At 38.2% G+C, this 17,706-nt stretch overlaps 1 protein-coding gene across 15 annotated transcripts in view; it reads left to right on the plus strand.

Moving 5' to 3' along the window:
- TENM3 (teneurin transmembrane protein 3) overlaps positions 1–17,706 on the plus strand; it is a 1,315,365-nt gene that overhangs the window by 1,157,586 nt on the left and 140,073 nt on the right. The gene's annotated exons all lie outside the window — the stretch shown is intronic.

Here is a 17,706-nt window from a genome sequence, read left to right on the forward strand (position 1 = left end):
AGAAGGGACACGTACCAACTAGTGTTGACTTCTGTGGCTTAAGTACCAGTAACCAGAATTACTCTGGTTTTATCAGGAGGAAGAAACTGTTATAAAGCTTTTTAAAACTACTGGTATTAGAAAAAGCCTCCACCATTAAACAAACTACTGAGCACTAGCTCTAGGGGGAGTAAATCTTTGCCTATGTTCAGCAAAGATCTGTACCAAGTACAATGCAGTTTGGAGTATCTGGAGAGTTTATCTTGTCGGAAGAGTTCACACATCCTGTTGTACACAAGCCTGATGAATTGACCAGCTGGGACTATGAAAGCTGACATGAGATTAGCTGTACATGTAACTGTTATAGAAAATGACCTGGCATGAGCAGCAGCACATCAGCCATCAAATTTCTTTCTTGGGATTTACTAAAGAAAAGGTAGCATAATCTCTCACTTCAGTATATGAGTCATTTATTTTGATGGCCCAAACAATTTTCATCTGTATTCTCATAGTGTGAGGAATATTCAGTAGCGCCTCCATGGCCTACATTTGGGTGAGGATTGAATATAAACAGTCATAAAGCAGGAGTCATGCCTCTGGCAGATGTGATGTTTTTCTGCAATTTAATGTTTTGGAGACATGATAAATAATAATCAAATGGCATTTACTTAAAGAAGCCACAAAGCTCCTACTAGAAAGAAACAATGAACAAGATTTATGTCAGGTCTCTGAACTTGAATGAGGCATGGGCCCAGGGGCGCTGCAAGTACCTTCATTTTATATACTTTCCTGCTAGTCTGACTCACCCCCCAGGTTATTGTCAGACCTAGTCAAAACCAGGATGTGTTCATCCATGTGGTTGTCTGCTGGCCAAGGGTAGACCTTTGCATGCCAGCAACCTCAGCCAGCTGCCTTCTAGAAAAAATATATCCATTTTGATTCATGGGATGAGGATGTAAGTTTCTTGTATCTAGACTTCTAGGATATTAAGGTCTGGCTGGTAGCTGCATGTCATGGTTTAACCCCAACCAGCAATTAAACATCACATGGCCACTTGTTTTCTCCCCTGCCCTAGCAGGACGGAAGGAAGAGAATTTGTAACAGGAAAAGGGAGAAAACTTGTGGATTGAGACAAGAGCAGTTTAAGAGTTGAATTAAAATATAGTAAGAAAAAATAAATTGTAATGGAAAGGAAAACAACAAAGATAAAGAAAGATAAAGATAAGTAAAGCCCATGAAAGACAAGTGATGCAAATGAAAAGAATTTTTGCTCATCACCAACCAACTGTCCCTGAGCAGTGGCTTCCCAGCCAACCTTGCCTCTAGTTTATATGCTGAGCATGACACCCTATTTATAGAACATCCTTTTGACCAGTTTGGATCAGCTGTCCTGGCTGTGTGCCCTCCCAGCTTCTTGTGCACCCCCAGCCTTCTCACTGGCAGGATTGAGCAAGGAGCAGAAAAGGCCTTGCCTCTGTAAGCACTGCTCAGTAATAATTAAAACGTCACTGAGTTATCAACATTGTTTCTGGCACAAATCCAAAGCATAGTCCCATACCAGCTACTGTGAAGAAAACTATCTCTACCCCAGCCAAAACCAACAGACTCTCAACTTCTTACTCCATTTAAGTCATGTTCAGGTCTCACAAATTTCAATACATCCTCGTTAACCATGATCCCCATTAATCATCATATAATCATATAACCAGTGTTAAGGGGTTGGAGTGGACCTTAAAGGTCATCTAGTCCCAATTCCCCTGCTATGGGCAGGAATACCTGCCACTAGACCAGGTTGCTCAAGGCCTTATCCAGCTTGGCTTCAAACACTGCTAGGGTTGGGGCATCCACAAACTCCCACAGCAATCTGTTCTGGTGTTTCACCCTCACAATAATATTCTTCCTAAATTTCTTCCTAATATCTAACCTAAATTTCTCCTCTTTTAATTTGTACCCATTACTCCTTGTTCTGTCACTACAGTTCCCGATGAAGAGGCCTTCTCTGGCTTCCCTTTAGGCCTCCTTCAGATACTGGTAGGCTGCTATGAGGTCTCCACACAACCTTCTCTTCTCCAGGCTGAACAGCCCCAACTTTCTCAGCCTGCCTTCAGTGCTCCAGTCCTCTTATCAACCTCATGGCCCTCCTCTGGACTTGCTCCAACAGTTCCACATCCTTCTTATGTTGGGGACACCATAACTGTACACAGCACTCCAAGTGCGATCTCGCCAGAGCAGAGGGAGAGAATCACCTCCTTCAACCTGCTGGCCACACTGCTTTTGATGCAGCCCAGGGTTTGCTTGGCTTTCTGGGCTGCAAGTGCACATTTGCTGGGTCTTGTTGAGTTTTTCATCAACTGCCAAGTCCTTCTCCACAGGGCTGTTCTCAACCCAACCTGTAGCTGTGCCTGAGATTGCCGCAGCCGAGGTGTAGGACCTTTGATACAATATAGAGATATCATTCCTTTAGTCTATCAACCACCCCTGTGAAGTGTCTGTAAAAAGTCCATAAATATCCACTAATGTCCATTGAGTTCATTTAGTCCATGACTTGGTCCTCCATCTGTTCTAGTGGTCACTCAGGACAGGAGAGGCGATGTGCTGCATGGAGCTGTTGGGCACCAAAGGCAACTCAGGTCTAGTCACTGCTGCATTGTAACTGCTTCTTTTAAGGCTTCTCCTCCATTGGCTTAGATAGTTAATACTATATTAATGCCTAAAAATACAACTCAAATCATGGGTTACAACAGTTTAGAGGTATATACATTTCCATCTTCACCCCTGGTCCCTTTGGGCCAGTTTATAGGGTTTAACGTTGCAGTGAATTCCTCCCCCTGCTCCTAGCCCAGCTAGCAACCAGGGATTCCAGATATAGCAATTCCCATAACATGCAACTTAAATCATCATTCAGTTTTCCCAGAGTGGTACATGATAGGGGATGTGATATACCCCCTCAATGCCATGTGTCTATGAAATGTTTTGGAAATGAGTCCTGTTTTCTGGTTCAGTTCTTTCAGGGGTGCTGTGTGACCATAAAACCTGCTTTTCAAGGCCCAGGATAGTATTCCAACTAGTGGCGTGGGTCACACAGTATGTTTGCAACCATCCAGGGTCGCTTCCACCATTATAAGCACATGGTGAAACAGGTTCATGGTAGTGTGATATAATCAATCTGCCAGGCTTCCCCATATTATTTCAGCCTTCACCCTCTATTCCAAAAAGGCTTTAGCTGCTTTACTAGTTTGATTATAGTACATGTTTGACATTCTTGGATAACCTGTGCAATGGCATCTGTACTTAAGTTCAATCCCTCGGCCACAAGCCCATTTATCTGTTGCATCCCTTCCTAAATGTCCTGTTGGATCATCAGCCCATCAAACTATAAAAACAGCCCACCCTTGTGTTCCCAGTCCATCTCCATCTGAGCCACTTCAATTCTAGCAGCTTGGTCGCCTGTTCATTCTTTCAGTGTTCTTCCCTGCCCCGACTCTTAGGTTCGTGAGCATCTTGTGAGGTACTTTTACAATCACATTCTATACCCAAGCAACCAATATCTTGCCATAATTCAGCAGCCCAGAGGGGTGTATCTCTCCACTTGGCCTGTTTCCATTGTTGTAGCCCCCTCCACAGAGAGTTTGCCATCATCCCTGAGTCAGTACAGAGATAAAGGACTGGCCACTTTTCTTGTTCAGCAATGCCGAAAGCCAGCTTCACTTCAAGTCACTTCTGCAAACTGATTTGGTTCACTTTTGTGTTTTGTCATGTAGGACTCCACACAGTCAAAACCAGCATACTGTGGGTATTTTGAAGATAAATTATTCTTTGTCTGTTTCAGAAGTTCTGTACAGCTAGAAAAGGTTCTGAATATAAACCACTGACCATGAAAACTCTTGAGATTTTCCATTTGTCTCTAAAGAAGTGTGTATGATACATGTAATGTGCCATGAAAAGGTCTGTACTTACCAAAATTCAATAGATCTTCACCCAGATTTTACTGAGAGCTATAAAATATTTTGGAATCCATGCTTGAAGTTTGTGATGTTATGGAAGAATATTGCAATGCAAGCATCTTATTTTGTAACTGTTGTAGCAACTCAAAAATAGCTCTTAGTTTCTGTTCAGTATTTCAGTGGTATTCAAGAGATTTGAAAAGTCTTGAGGAGGCTATCTACAAAGTCAGGTTTTTACTTCTAAACATTTTCAAAAATTAAAAGAGCAATTTGATTCAATGATTATTATTAAATGGTAACAACTAAAAGAGGAAAACTTGGAACTGAAACATACCTATTTAAAAATAAATATTCACACATACAGAGCTCTACTCTGTTTTCATTGCCAGTTTAGGCTACACAATTAATCAGTGCTTCTGTTATCTTGGTAATCTGTCTGCTTGCTGTTGTAAATGACTTGCACTTGCTGGTGAAGTTGCTGACAGCTATTTAGGCTTTCAGCTTTCAGAAATGCTTCTAATTGTACATGTTTGTGGCTTCTAAAAGCATTTGCTTCTGCGAGAATTTTTGCAGCTAATGTACCTCGAAGTCTTCCTTTTTGTTTGTATTTAATTTCTTTGGAGTTGTATTTCCAAAGTGTGAATCCCTAATAGATTAATTCACCTGAGATTATAAAGCAACCCAGTATTTTCCTGAAAAATGTTACCTTGTCTGTGAGATTGGTTTATCTTTGTGGAAGACAAGACATTCTCCTGTGATGCCACTTGTAAGCTGTGAAACCTTGCACCTTGGGTAAGGATGTGCACATGAAATTTTCACACTTAAACCTGTATGGAGCTAGGAAGTTGGGCTGCAGGCAGTTCTGTAGGGAGCAGGTGGGATGGGTTACATGTGCTTCTTTACCCACAGGTGGTGGAAACCTGACCTATATCAGAAAGAAATCTGGTATTCTGAGTATCCCCTCCTATTCCGCAATCTGGCAGCAGTGTGGAGTCACCCCTCAGCAGACACAGCCTACCCTTCCTCCACTTCTCTGCAAACACGTTTGTCTGAGCACTTCTCATTGTAAATTTGGTCTGAGAGCAGAAGACCTTTACTCATAGAACCTCTTCCATTCCAAGAGCAGAAAAGAGCTGTTGGGCACATAATTGATTCCTGCAGCCCTCTGTGCCTTGGCAGGTATTGTTAACCAGTTTCAGCAGCAAGACCGCTGGACAAACAAAGGTTCTCTCTTGCTTGTGATCATGCCACTGGCTATGCCAGGAATAAAAAAAGAGATTTCCTGACATGCTCTGCTGTGATCTTACCATGAAACAATTCTTCGTCCTGAAATGCTTGGTTTTAGCCCCCAGTGGTAGTTACAAAAGCATGTTAAATACCAGACTTCTCAGCTTGAGACCATCTGTTTCCCTTGCAATCATGTACCATCCCCACACACGGGTTCCTTTTCACCAGTGCTGCAGTTTCAGTGGAAGACAAAAAGAAAGATATTTTCCTTTATGATAGTTTAGCCAGAAGATGGACCCAGGAAACATGTTCAGGTGGAGGGGGTGTGATTATGCTAGAAATAGAGAGGTGTTTCCCCACAAGTGGAAGGCAGCAGGCTTTCAGGGAGTGCAGTCATTCAGATCTCTGCTGGCTCTGTGCCTGTGTAAAATCTTGTCCCCCTTGACTGGGGCATAGCTTGCTTCACAAATCAGCAGTGTTACATGGTGAGCAAGCTGTCTTCGCAAGTGCTCTCCTAGCATACCTAGAAATGCTTTTGGCAAATTTGTTACTGGTGAAATGACAGCTGTTAGGTATAAAGGGAGTTTACACACTTCCTGTACATCAAGTAATTTGAAATGCAAATTCTGCATATGTGGAAATTAGGTTACTATTAGGAGGTTTCAGATCAATCTTTTTTTAAGAACTAAATAATATGTGGAATCTATAATTCTGCCAGAAGGATGTAAAACTGTAATTAATCATTTTTTTAGCCTTTGCTTATCCCAGAAGAAGCAGCAACGTCTCTTTTGCTGCTGCAGTTGCTTGGAAGTCAGGAGCTTCATGGAATGAATTCAGCTTGCATTTGCTAATGGTAGATGAGAGATTTCATCACATTTCACTGCACCATGGAGATGATATTTTTTGTGCTTATTTGTGAATTTTTGCCATTGTTTCAAAAACTTTATTTTCAAAAAAATACTTCAGCTCTGCTCTTTTGGGATCTTTTTTGTGTATACTATCTAGTTGGCTATTTAAATCGAAGCGGGTAGCAGTGAGCTGTGATTTCTCTACTTCTTATTCATTCTGTGAATGTCTGTCTGAGAACTACAGCAGTGTTATTAAAAGGAACATCTTACTGTGACATGAATCAGCCATGTTTTTTTAAGGAGCTTGGTTCAGGCAAGAAGCTGTAAAGTTTAGCTGGAAACTGATGTGGAAGATCATCTGCTAGAAACAGCTTTGTAGCAGCAACACAACTAGGACACTGAAAATACATACAGGAAAGACAAAACCTATAGTCATTTATGAAAATATATAGAGAATTTAAGTGTAAGAAAAACTAATTTTCTCATTTTTCTATGTTTTATAAATTCTTTTAAAATTATGAACTTTCACCCTTAACTTTTTGTTTCATATTGAACAGAATTGTTTATTATCATTAATTACAATAGTCTGTTTAAACTGTTCAGTGTAGTACTGTCCTTCACAGCATTTGCAATATAAATAGTGAACACATACAAATGTCTAATAAAATCACTCTCCATGTCCACTTGCACCTCTGAATTTATAGATTTTCTTAAAATGCTGTGCTAGGTAGGGGAGAGTTTTATTGATAAGTTACATGAACTGAGGCAGTCAGGTTGAAAGGTAGTTTTTGTTTCAACTCTCAGCAATTCAAAGTTGAGGTTTGATTTGAGGGTTAATGATTCAATCTTCCTTCTGAAAAGGGAAGCAGCTGTACTGGAAACCCAGAATACCTTTTAAGAAATCTTTTGCAATGGATTTGTTCTTTTGATTGATACCTAACTAGATTTGATTGTCATTAGAATAGAATAATATCTTACTAAAATCAAGAGTGGTTTTGTTGGTTTTTTTTTCATAGAGAGGAAGAGCAAAATTCTAATTCACATGTAAGCCTAAAAAGCTTATTTAAAGTCATTAGAGAACAATAGTTCTTCAGTTTGCTCTTGTGGAGGCCTCCCCCTATTATGCATTTCTCTTCCTTGACACAGCTGAGAGAAAAAGTATTTAAAAGCTATTTTGGAAGCTTGGTTCCCTATTCTTTTCCTGTCTTTCATAATCTGCATATTTCTTATACTTGATAAGAGATCAATTAATTGATTTGGAGACAAAAATTCATATGGTGACCTACTGCTTTTCTTCTCTCTTGCTGTACGGCCCAAGCTGCAGTCTGTAAGAATTTTTGCCTTAACTCTAGAGGCCAGGATTAAATTGCTTTTTTAAAAGTCAAGCCAGAGTAAGCATCTCACTTCTGTGTTTTCCATAAAACTTTGATTATTATGATTTTCCAATGAAATTGTATATGATTTCTCATTTTTCTCAGAACTTTTCTCTCATCTCTTCACTTTCGTGAGGTCTCCTCTGTGTATTATTCACTCAACCTCTTTTCTGTGCAATTCTACCATTTTTTCCCACATGGTTTTCTTTTCATGTCACTGCCCCTGTTCCATTTTCATTTCCTCCAAAGTAAAACATGAATCCCTCTTATCTGAGTTCTTTCAAATCTGATGAAACAAACTCACCTGTTTTTGCTTAGAAGTTTTATATTGTGTTTTCCCATTCCTAGCTTATCTTTCACAGATTTTATTAGTGTGGCCTTGTGTGTACAGACAAGGTTGAGCTTGCAGAAATTGGTAAAGAATTTAATTGCTTATTATAAACTAATTTTAGGGGCCTTTCAAACTGCTTTTGGATTTGTAAATTTGCAAAATATTGAAGGGGTGGCATTAACTATTGCAAGTCCATGACAAAAACTTCAGTTGACTTATTTATTGCAGAATTTTTCCTCTGGCTCTTGAAGTTGAGGAAAACTAGGGGTTTGCTCCTTCTTCATGAACGTCAGCCATATGTCAGTAAAAGTCAGGTTTAGTAGTATAAGAGCCTTTAGATGCTCCTTTATTCACTGGGCAGAAAGTTTTTGCAGCACTGGTTGTGTCATCTGTAAGCACTACATAATCATGGCTTGTGAGTGTAATTTTTCAGGTTAAAGGTTTTAAGAGTTTAGGTTTTCTTAACCTGTACAGTAGTGACTATGCCTCTAAAATAAATAGCATTGGTAAATTGTTTTTCTTGGAAGTGGTAAGAAATAAAATCAGAAGATAAACTTACACATAGCTCACTCTGGATTAATGATTTTGGATAAGAACCAAAATTATCTAACACTTGAAAATGCTAAGAAATCTATTAAGAAGTCATACATCAGACTTTGCAATGCAAACTGCATTGAACTCCAGTTAAGCATGCGGTACGGGACGACTACACATATTAGCACACAGTCTTTGTGACCGAATCGTAGAACTTATTCCGCTTACAGCTGAAGCATGGCTCTTCTTTTTGACATTATTTATAAATCACAATTTTTGCAGTCAAAATTAAATGTCTGTCTGTATTCAGAATAAGCATAAGGTGCAGGGTGAGCAAAGCGGGAAATGGCATACTCTGCATCATTTTACCTGTGTTTTACAGGCAGGTTTTGGCTATGTACTCAAAAGTTTTTCAAATTGATTCCAGTCCCCTGTCACCATTTTGGAAAGCTGAATTTTTTCTCCCCGTACAAAGTCTTTCAGCTGGACTTCATGTCTTGTTTTCTTTCATTTCAAAACCTGAATTCTCTGATTAAAGAGTTAGCCTTCAATTTGTTAACTGAAAACATGTTTCTCCACTGATTTCCATCAGTTAGCAGCAAAGAAGATTGTCTGAAGCTAGGAACAATTGCATAACTTTCTCACTTCTGACTCTAAATAAGGATGAAAGATGATTTAATTTATGAAGATGCAGAAAGGTGTATTCTGAATGGAAAAAACTATGGCTAAGTGAAGCCTGTGGTCTTGGTGATCCCCCTCCTCACAGGCTATTGCTCTAGGAGACTGCTATGCCCCAGTGGGGAAAAAAACCCTGAGCCCACAGTCATGCAAAACATCTGAACTCCACTGTGGAGAAGCCAGGCCAGGAGCACACCACTGAAGGCTGCATTATTTTATTTTGAATCTCTGGATAATATAAGCTGAGTGTCATTTTTGTATCTCAAGTGAGCAAGCTTTTCTCATTTTTCACAGTGTGATACCAACTTTTCCCAGTTTGATCTCCAGGTAAATTGTTGGAAATAAGTCAATGACATTTTACCAGTGGAGGATTTTGTTTGGTTTTACAAACCTCAGGTCCTAAAAAGAGGATATAAGTAATGTCTATTCGTATTGCTGCTAACTACTGTGTGGGTTAGGCTGGGGTGGAAGGAGATGGCATTCCTGTAATACAACAGCAGGACTGGAAGTACACTATTGCTTCTCGTTTATCCTGTGTGCATAGTTGCCATCATGGGTTTTATATTCTCCATTTTATTTCATTTTCTTGTGAAGCAAAATCCTAAGCATGTCACCCCAGCAGGTTAAATTTCAATTTACTTTAGCAGTGTTTCTGTGTTTTTCTTTTCTCATCTTTCTTCTTAAATCCTTCTGGGGATAAAGAGGCCACTATTAGGAAGGTTGTTTGCTGAACTAGTTCCACTATAGCTTTTTTCACTGAAGCGGAAATATTTATCTCGGGTTGGGCTTTCATAAGCTGATTAAGCTTCCACAATTCAGTTGAAAACTGGCAAAGTCCAGTTTACTTTGTTACTTTAAATGTCTGCCTTATGGATGGTAACATCAGTGGTTTTCCTTGAGCCGGGTGTATTTGTTCTCCAAATCTGAGTTCTTTCGCCCCACATGCTTTTGTAACTACCTTTTGTTAGCCCCTATACAAGTACCAGATAAGAAGACATTATCCCTGTATGGTATTTAACTTAAACAGGTTTTGCCTGCCATAATGTTGACTGTGTGTTACATATGTATTGAAGGGGTTAATGGAGTGGTTGCAGGCTGGAGGTGTTTATGTTGGAATGCCTTGAGAATTGATTCCAGCTAATGGAAAAAATGCTTTAAAAGTGAGCTGGTTCCGTTCCCACAGTGAACAACAGAGAGTGGAAACAACATTTAATAAACCTTTAAGAAGTAAATCCTGCGATTTTTCCTTTCACCACCATCTGTGGAAGAAATGCCCACTTTCTTCTCAATGGGCAGTATTTCTTCCTGCAGTGTATTTGCCTAACTTTGTTCGGCATCAAGAGAAAGTTCTTTATGTCTTTCGACAAAAAAATACTTGAAAAATATGTTCTGCTCATGTGTCATCTAAGGCCTAAGTTTTATTGTCTTTGCAGATTTCTGCTTAAATGGCAGGTTGACCAAAAATAGCCAACCCTAAGATTACTTCTCAGCTGCCCCTAACTATTTGGTTTCCAGTAAATTGAAGAGATTTTGACTATGTGTATCTTGTTTTACAAATATGGATGCTGCAAATTGAGATCTTTGTTGTACTTGGATTAGAGGGGAATGTTGCAGCTTCTGTTTTACCTGTGTGCCATCTTTATTTTAAATATTAGAGCACTTAGAAGATTTGGCAAACGTAACATTTTACTTGTGAAACTTGTGAATACATTATTACATTTTTTGTTGTTGGGAGGGTTTTTATACTATAGAGTTCTTGTGCAAAGTGGAGGGGCTTACAGTAATATTTTTGCTTTGCTAATTAAGATGATTATATACAGATTTAAATTAAGGAAGAGTTTTGTTCTATTCATAAACCTTGCTGAAAAATCCAAGGTTTATTTTCCATTGAGAATTGGCATGATTTTAAATGCAAGGCGTATTTGTTGTGAACCATGAACAGTCTTTATGAAACCTGAAGAAGATTTGTGAAAACAGCCTGTAATAAAAATCACACATGCTTCATAAAACACTACTTGATAGATATCACTTGCACCATTAAGAACTAAACGACAAAGGATGTAATTTCAGTTCTGGCATACAATATTAATCGAAAGGCTTTAAAGCATCTTGCTGATGGGAACTGTGACAACATGACATTGAAGAATTACAAACTGGAGACATCTATCTTAATCAGATTTTCAAAGTAAATGCCATAAAATAGAAAGTTATGTTATCTATCTTCATAGGGTCACATATCATACAGGGTATAGCTTTTCAGCTTGTTTATACTAAAAATATCAGGGACAAAAAGATGTGCCTTTCAAGCAAGTTTAAAGTTCAGTTCACATACTTTACAAAGTTTTTGTGAATAGACTAGTAACTGGTGCTTTCTATTTCTGCAGTAAGGTTCTAAAACATTAGGGAGAGCTGAATTACAAAACATCTGAGAATGCACAGATATTATCACTATGAAGCTGTCCAGGGGAAATACTATGCTCAGTGGATGTGAAACAGCCAAAGTTACAAGTGTAGCTTTAACTGGAAGTATAAAGCTCCTGTGGATAACACAACTGAAAGACATTGGTAAAAGTATTTTTTCTTCAGTTCCTAAAGCTTGCAGTTATTTTGCATGACTTGTTTCTTTGTCTTCCTGTGTATATTAAAGAACAGTGTCCTTATAGGGTGTAGGAAATTATCAGCATGTACTTTGTAGTACACAAAATTTTAAATTTTAAACACCAGTGTTGCATGTTAGGGACTACCCTACTGCCCTCCAGGTAGCTCCAGCTATTTCTCTCCTCTCGTCATCTGGTCTTAGACAGACACCACATGTGAACCATGGGATCATTCTGAGTTTCTCCACAATCAAATAAGTCATTCTTCCCATTCAGAGCAGAAGCGTTTATTTCTCTTTAAAAAGTAAAGTCATGCTGAGATCTAAAGGAAAATGTGTAATATAAATAACAAAATTAAGGTTTTCTTTATTATTTCTGCCAAACTTAGGATCATAAGCAAGGCAATCATAAGCAAGGCAATGCAATCTTTCAGAGCTTATCCTGCATTAAATTCACTGGGAGTTTCTCACTCCCAGGTCGCTTGACAGATTGTCAGACCCTACAGGCATTGCACTGATGAGGAGACAAGCATTGTCCCACTTTGATCAAGCTACTTGTTTGCCTTTTGCCCATTTTATATTATAATAGTATACACACACACACAAGGTGCGTATCTGGATCAAAGTGTCCTTGTCACTTCTCCTTATGCTTGTCACCGTGTATATAGCACAGGAGCACAGAGTGCTTCAAGGGGAAGTCAGCAGCAGTGGCTTCAGGTTAATTCTGTTTCCATCTCTATGTCCATTAATTGTAAACCACGCAGAAAAGGATGGGCAAGCTGACAACAAAGCAGAGTGAAAGGACTCTCCTCTGGTGGTAGGCAGTGTGTCACCGCATTCCCTGGGTTGAGCATGTGGTTTGGATCCTTAAAGCAGTTGGCAGAGCAGAGCCAATTTGGATGTGAATAAGACTAAGCAAATACTTGGGATTAGCCACAAAAAAAGTACATACAGCAACTTGTCTTGAATTACCCCTATGGCTTGTAGTAAACGATCAGAAAGGAAGCTTTGAGCCTTGCACACCCTGGCAGAAAAAACTGAAGCAGTGGTTCATTCAAAGGACAGATGTGCCTAATTACAAATGAACGCTTAAATACTCCCTTTTTTTCTGAACACATAACCTTCTTTACATTTTCATTAATTAAATGTGGCTTCTCATGGAAGGTGCTCCCAGCTGGAGTGATCAGTTTTACTGCCCACAGAATCCCTGAAGCCATGGCCGTAGCAGTACAGGTAGCCTGTCTTACCCTCTGTAAGCAGGTAGTTTAAAAAAGAGCTCCTCTGGGAGCTCTAGGACTAATTAAGTCATAATACCCACTCTCTTCAATTTGCAGGGACTTCTGATGTAAATCCCACTTCTGCTTACAGTTCTTTTGGAGATACGGCCATGTGTCAATTAGGTAAAATTTCAAGTCCATTGAAGGGTTTTGTTGAGGAAATCAAACCAGTTCTTAGAGAAATTACTTTTTACTGCTAGCAGTCAGGGGCTAGCAGACCAGGGACCAGTGACCTGCAAACAAAAGGTTGTATTTTTTGTTACCAGTTTTCTAAAACATTCAGTCTACTCCAGATCCTTATTTCTAGTATGTATTAGGGATATTTTCTTTACCATGGCAGAGACTCTTCTAAGAGAATAGAAAAGGAGCAGCCTGACCAGAAAGAGTTAAGAGTCTCTCAGACATAGATATTGAATAACTCTTTTTTTCACATTTGAAATGTTTATGTCATAATGGAAGACTTTGCTTTTGTGTTTGTCATGGAAACTCCAAGTTCACATTAATTATACACTGTTTAAAAGCCTAATCCTTATCAAATGGAAATCACCTCTTTTTCTTACATCAGTAGCTAGCTGACAGGTCTCAATGATCTATCTGTTATAGAAAATATGAAACAAATTACTTTTTTTCATGGATACTTGGTCTGCTTTTCTGCCTCTGAATTAACCCCTTTCCCCCGCATGGCTGTAGGTATCATAAATGTCTCTCCTTCATATGCTGTTCAAATTCTGTAACAATTAAATGATAAAATTAATTAAATGTAAATTACTTTTTGAAAAATAAAAGAGGAAAAGGTTTTGTGAAAAGCTACAGAGCTGCATATAATTTACCTCTGCAATTGAAATGGCTGCTTTGCTTCACTGTGGTTCCCTAGGGTAAATAACAATTTAAATATGTTTTGCAAAAATCATGTAACTGTAGTAAGACAGCTTTCTACAAAATTTCTTGTGACTTTTCCAAGATCAGTACATATGTTCACATACATAATTATTGATGCTGACTTACTCAACAACTGCCTCAAAAATATGGAGTTTATTTGTTGCACCTGAAGAACTTTGACAGGCTGGTTGATGGGCCAGTTTACATTTGCTTCTTGCTGCAGAAATCTTCTCTTTAAGATGAATGGGATTGCTCTACAGTCATTAAGGTCTAGACTGAACAAGAACATTATAATTTAAACTTAACACTTTTAGACATAAGCCTACCTGTACCCATATCTGCTTATTTTTAGTGTAAATTAGACATTCCCATTTTGATTAACTCAATTAAGATAGCATTTAAAATCCAATTTAAAGCAAAGCAACTGTACCTTTCTGGAATAATTTTTATGTATTTCAACCCAATTGCACTTTATCAGATTTGAATGATTTTTCTTCTAATAAGTGGTTTGCTGTGAGAGATCTGGCCAAGTCCCAGGGCTGCTGTCTTTTCAATAACCAAGGGAAGAAGTATTTCCCTCCAGGACTCCCATTTTCCAACACACTGGTTGATAGGGAGGAAAGAGGAGTTACAGAGTCTCAACACCAGACATTGTGGCACATGCAGGGCTATTATTACAGGGAGTAGTGTCCAGTGCTGCAGAGTTTATGAAGTACGTATCGTGTCATGCAACTCCCAATGTCCTTATAAACTCCTTAAGTAGGAAAAGCAAAAAAAACCTGGAACTATTCTGGCAGTAATGCTGATTTCTCAGGAGAGCTGTGTGAATCACCTAACATATATGCCTCAGTTTCCCTGCTTCTGCAGTGAGAATATTTTCAGTGTCACAGGGATGTTGAGAGGCTTTTACTCCGTAAGACTGATATCTTTGTGAGCGCCTCAGTAATACTGAAAGCTGTTCTGTAGCTCTTAACTCCTTAAAAGAGTGAGAAGGGGAATCTGGCTCCAGTTTAAGAGCAGTATTCAAAACATGACTATTGTGATGATTATCTCTTCCTCACAAATCAGTGGTGCAACATTAAGGTTTTTGTTAGAAATTGTGCAGCAATCAGAAGAACTGTGTATTGGGGAAATCTGGCCAGTTGAAGAAAAGATCCAAAGAGCAGTCCTGAGTGATCTCTCATTCAGAATGACAGTGTAAGACTGAGGAAATTTAGAGGAATATAGATTTTACCTCTGTTGATTTATAGAAAATCTAACCTTGTTAAATGCAATTCTACCTGTAGCTTTTGCACAATTAGAAAAGAAATAAATCATTCCAGATTTTTCAGGCATTTTTGATTTTGAGGAAGCTGTAGATCCCCTGCCAATTGAAGCCCCCCTCAGACACTAGAAATTGTCACTTGACAGCATCCTATGGAGAGAGAAAGTGGGATTGGAAGACAAGTGATCTTTGCTAAATTGCACTTGCTGTGGCCTTCTAGCTCCCTTCTAGCCTCTCCTAATTTCTTTGATTTGTTCCTCTGTATCTTCAGTGTCAGTAATGTTTATATGTTATATAGCAGAAGGGCCTTTTGGTTCATAGTAAATTTATAGGGGAATAATCTAAATCCTCGATAGCTGGCCTATGGTCTGAGTAATACAACTTCACTCTTCCAGCACATTATCTGGGTAATTACTGGATCTGTGCATTTATTTGGGGAGTACATAAATATCCTTTACAGAACCTTCACTATCCGTATTCCTCACTGGTAGTAGAGTGTGTGGGAAGGTCTGACACCTACCTGAGACAAGCCTGGCACTCACACCCATCTTTGTGCAAGAGAACAACGATGATTAATCCTTTACTTTGTCTTTAGCAGAGAATGGTGCAAGACCTTTAGTACTAAAATGATAGACTAAAAGATTGATTTTCAGCAGAGATTGTAAATGAGAAGAGAAATTAATGAACAAGAGGGATGTCAGGATAATATTTTAGCTGGTAGGAGCTTCAGTGGAGGAGGGTTTTGCACTGATCATGGCAAAACTGTCCCAAAAGGCTAGGTGGGTAGGAGAGTCAAAAAGGGGAATAAAAAAGAAAATTCAGATCCTAAGAACGATTTTAATTAATCTATCTGATTAAAAATAAATTAATGTGAATTTCTTCATCCCACCTGCCATTTTTCTGTAATTTTTGTAATTTAATTAGTGTAATTAATAATTTATACAGATATATTTGCATATACACGTGTGTAAATACTTACACAGACACATGTGCACATATATAATTTTTTATACACACATGCACCTATATATTACAAAATATAAGGCCACAATTAATTTTGCACCAGCTGATAAATAGCTTGTAATCTAAATCAGATAAAATTTTAAGTAGATATGGGGAAAATTCTTTGCTCTAGTGTTGGTCTGTTAACTTTTCCTTTAGCTGGCTTGTTGAAATGTGGCTTAAAGCCCTTGACAGTGATTGTAATCACATGCAGTGACAGCCTTTGTGTCAGTGTTGGTGAAGATAAAGCTGATCAGTTCCTACCTGGATGGGAATTTTTCATTAATATATTAGGGATTTGGTGTTGAAAATCTTACTGGCAGTATAAATGCTGTCATTCTTTTAATGAGAGATTCAGCATTGCTGTTGTTTGTGACAAAAGTCATGTTGACCACACAAAAATCACTGGAAAGGAGAATGTGGTTCTCAGAAAGGAAATTATTCCAAAGACTTGTTTTTCCTATTTAAGTCTACTTCTTAACATTTTTGTGTTATCTTATGTTCACGACCTGGGAAATTGCTCACAGTTAAGTTAATTTTATAGTAGTCACCTGTAAGTTATTGGAAACGTCTGTTTCAACATCAATACTTTTCCTGTGTTCTCTGTACCAGTGTTTTATTATTGAGTTTGTAACAATTTGCAGTTATAACCAGTTCCAAAAGGGAATTGCTTATGGAAATCAAACAACTAATTTAAAAACTACCTGAAAGCTTTTGCACTGCAAGAAAAGTGCATGCCCTGTATCTTCTGCTCTGCTTAACACTTGCATTTATATTATGAAGTATGTTCTGCTACATTAGTTTAGGAAACATATTGCAATGTGAATTACATAATTGTTAAGTGTTACATGTTTAAGTGTCATCACTCACTGCTAAATTGTGGTAAATTAAGTGTCAAGGTTTCTTTAATTTTGTGTGCATTGTGTTGTAAAAGGTTTGTCTTCAATTTATGACTTATTTGCCCTAATTTTACAGAAGAGATTGTTAAAACCTAACATTGATGGAGGTATTTGTTTGCAGGTTTTGCTGTTATGAGGTTTTGGGTTCAAGCTTCATGGGCGTTGTGTGCTTTGGTTAAGTCAGAAAATATTTCCTTTTGTTTTGATGGCCTGACTCTCTTATCACCTGTGACTTCCTCCAAGCTGTAGTTATATTGCATGGTGTGAAATTGGAAAATCTGTTCTGTGTGTGTTCTAATGGATGTGACGGTCATTAAGTATATGAGTCTTCTGACGTTGTAATCAGATGTGAATCAGTCTGTTAAATATCCATGAAGCAACATCTGCTTCACAGAGTGACCTTCTGCTAAAGAATACTTAGCATCTATTAGGAGATCATAGTGCAGATCTGCCTTATTTGAAATGCACTAAACTAGAGTAGTCTACTGCTGTTTAGCAACTAGCTTGTAATAATTTATTGCAGTTAAATAAAGCTTAAAAAACTCCATTAAATAATTATAGGGATTATATGCATTTTGAAAACCTTTGTGTTCTACTGAAATTACCCATTTAATTTCAGGGTTGGTTTGTTAAAAAAAGCTGAAGTCTAAAGGCACATTAGGGGATCTGTCAGATGCTATTTTCTGTAGGTGTTAATAAAACCAGATTAAAAAAAAAAACCTGAAATTAAAACCAAAAGCAATTTTACCATCTGTTGTATATTAATTAGAACTTGGTGTATCAAGGGTAAACTTGCTCTTACAGAATGTCACTGAATGTCTGCTAATAGAATAATATGCAAATATATTAGATGATAGGATTAAATTGAATTTCTC

This window comes from Corvus cornix, chromosome 4 (genome assembly GCF_000738735.6).
Source record: "Corvus cornix cornix isolate S_Up_H32 chromosome 4, ASM73873v5, whole genome shotgun sequence".
Lineage (NCBI taxonomy): Eukaryota > Metazoa > Chordata > Aves > Passeriformes > Corvidae > Corvus > Corvus cornix.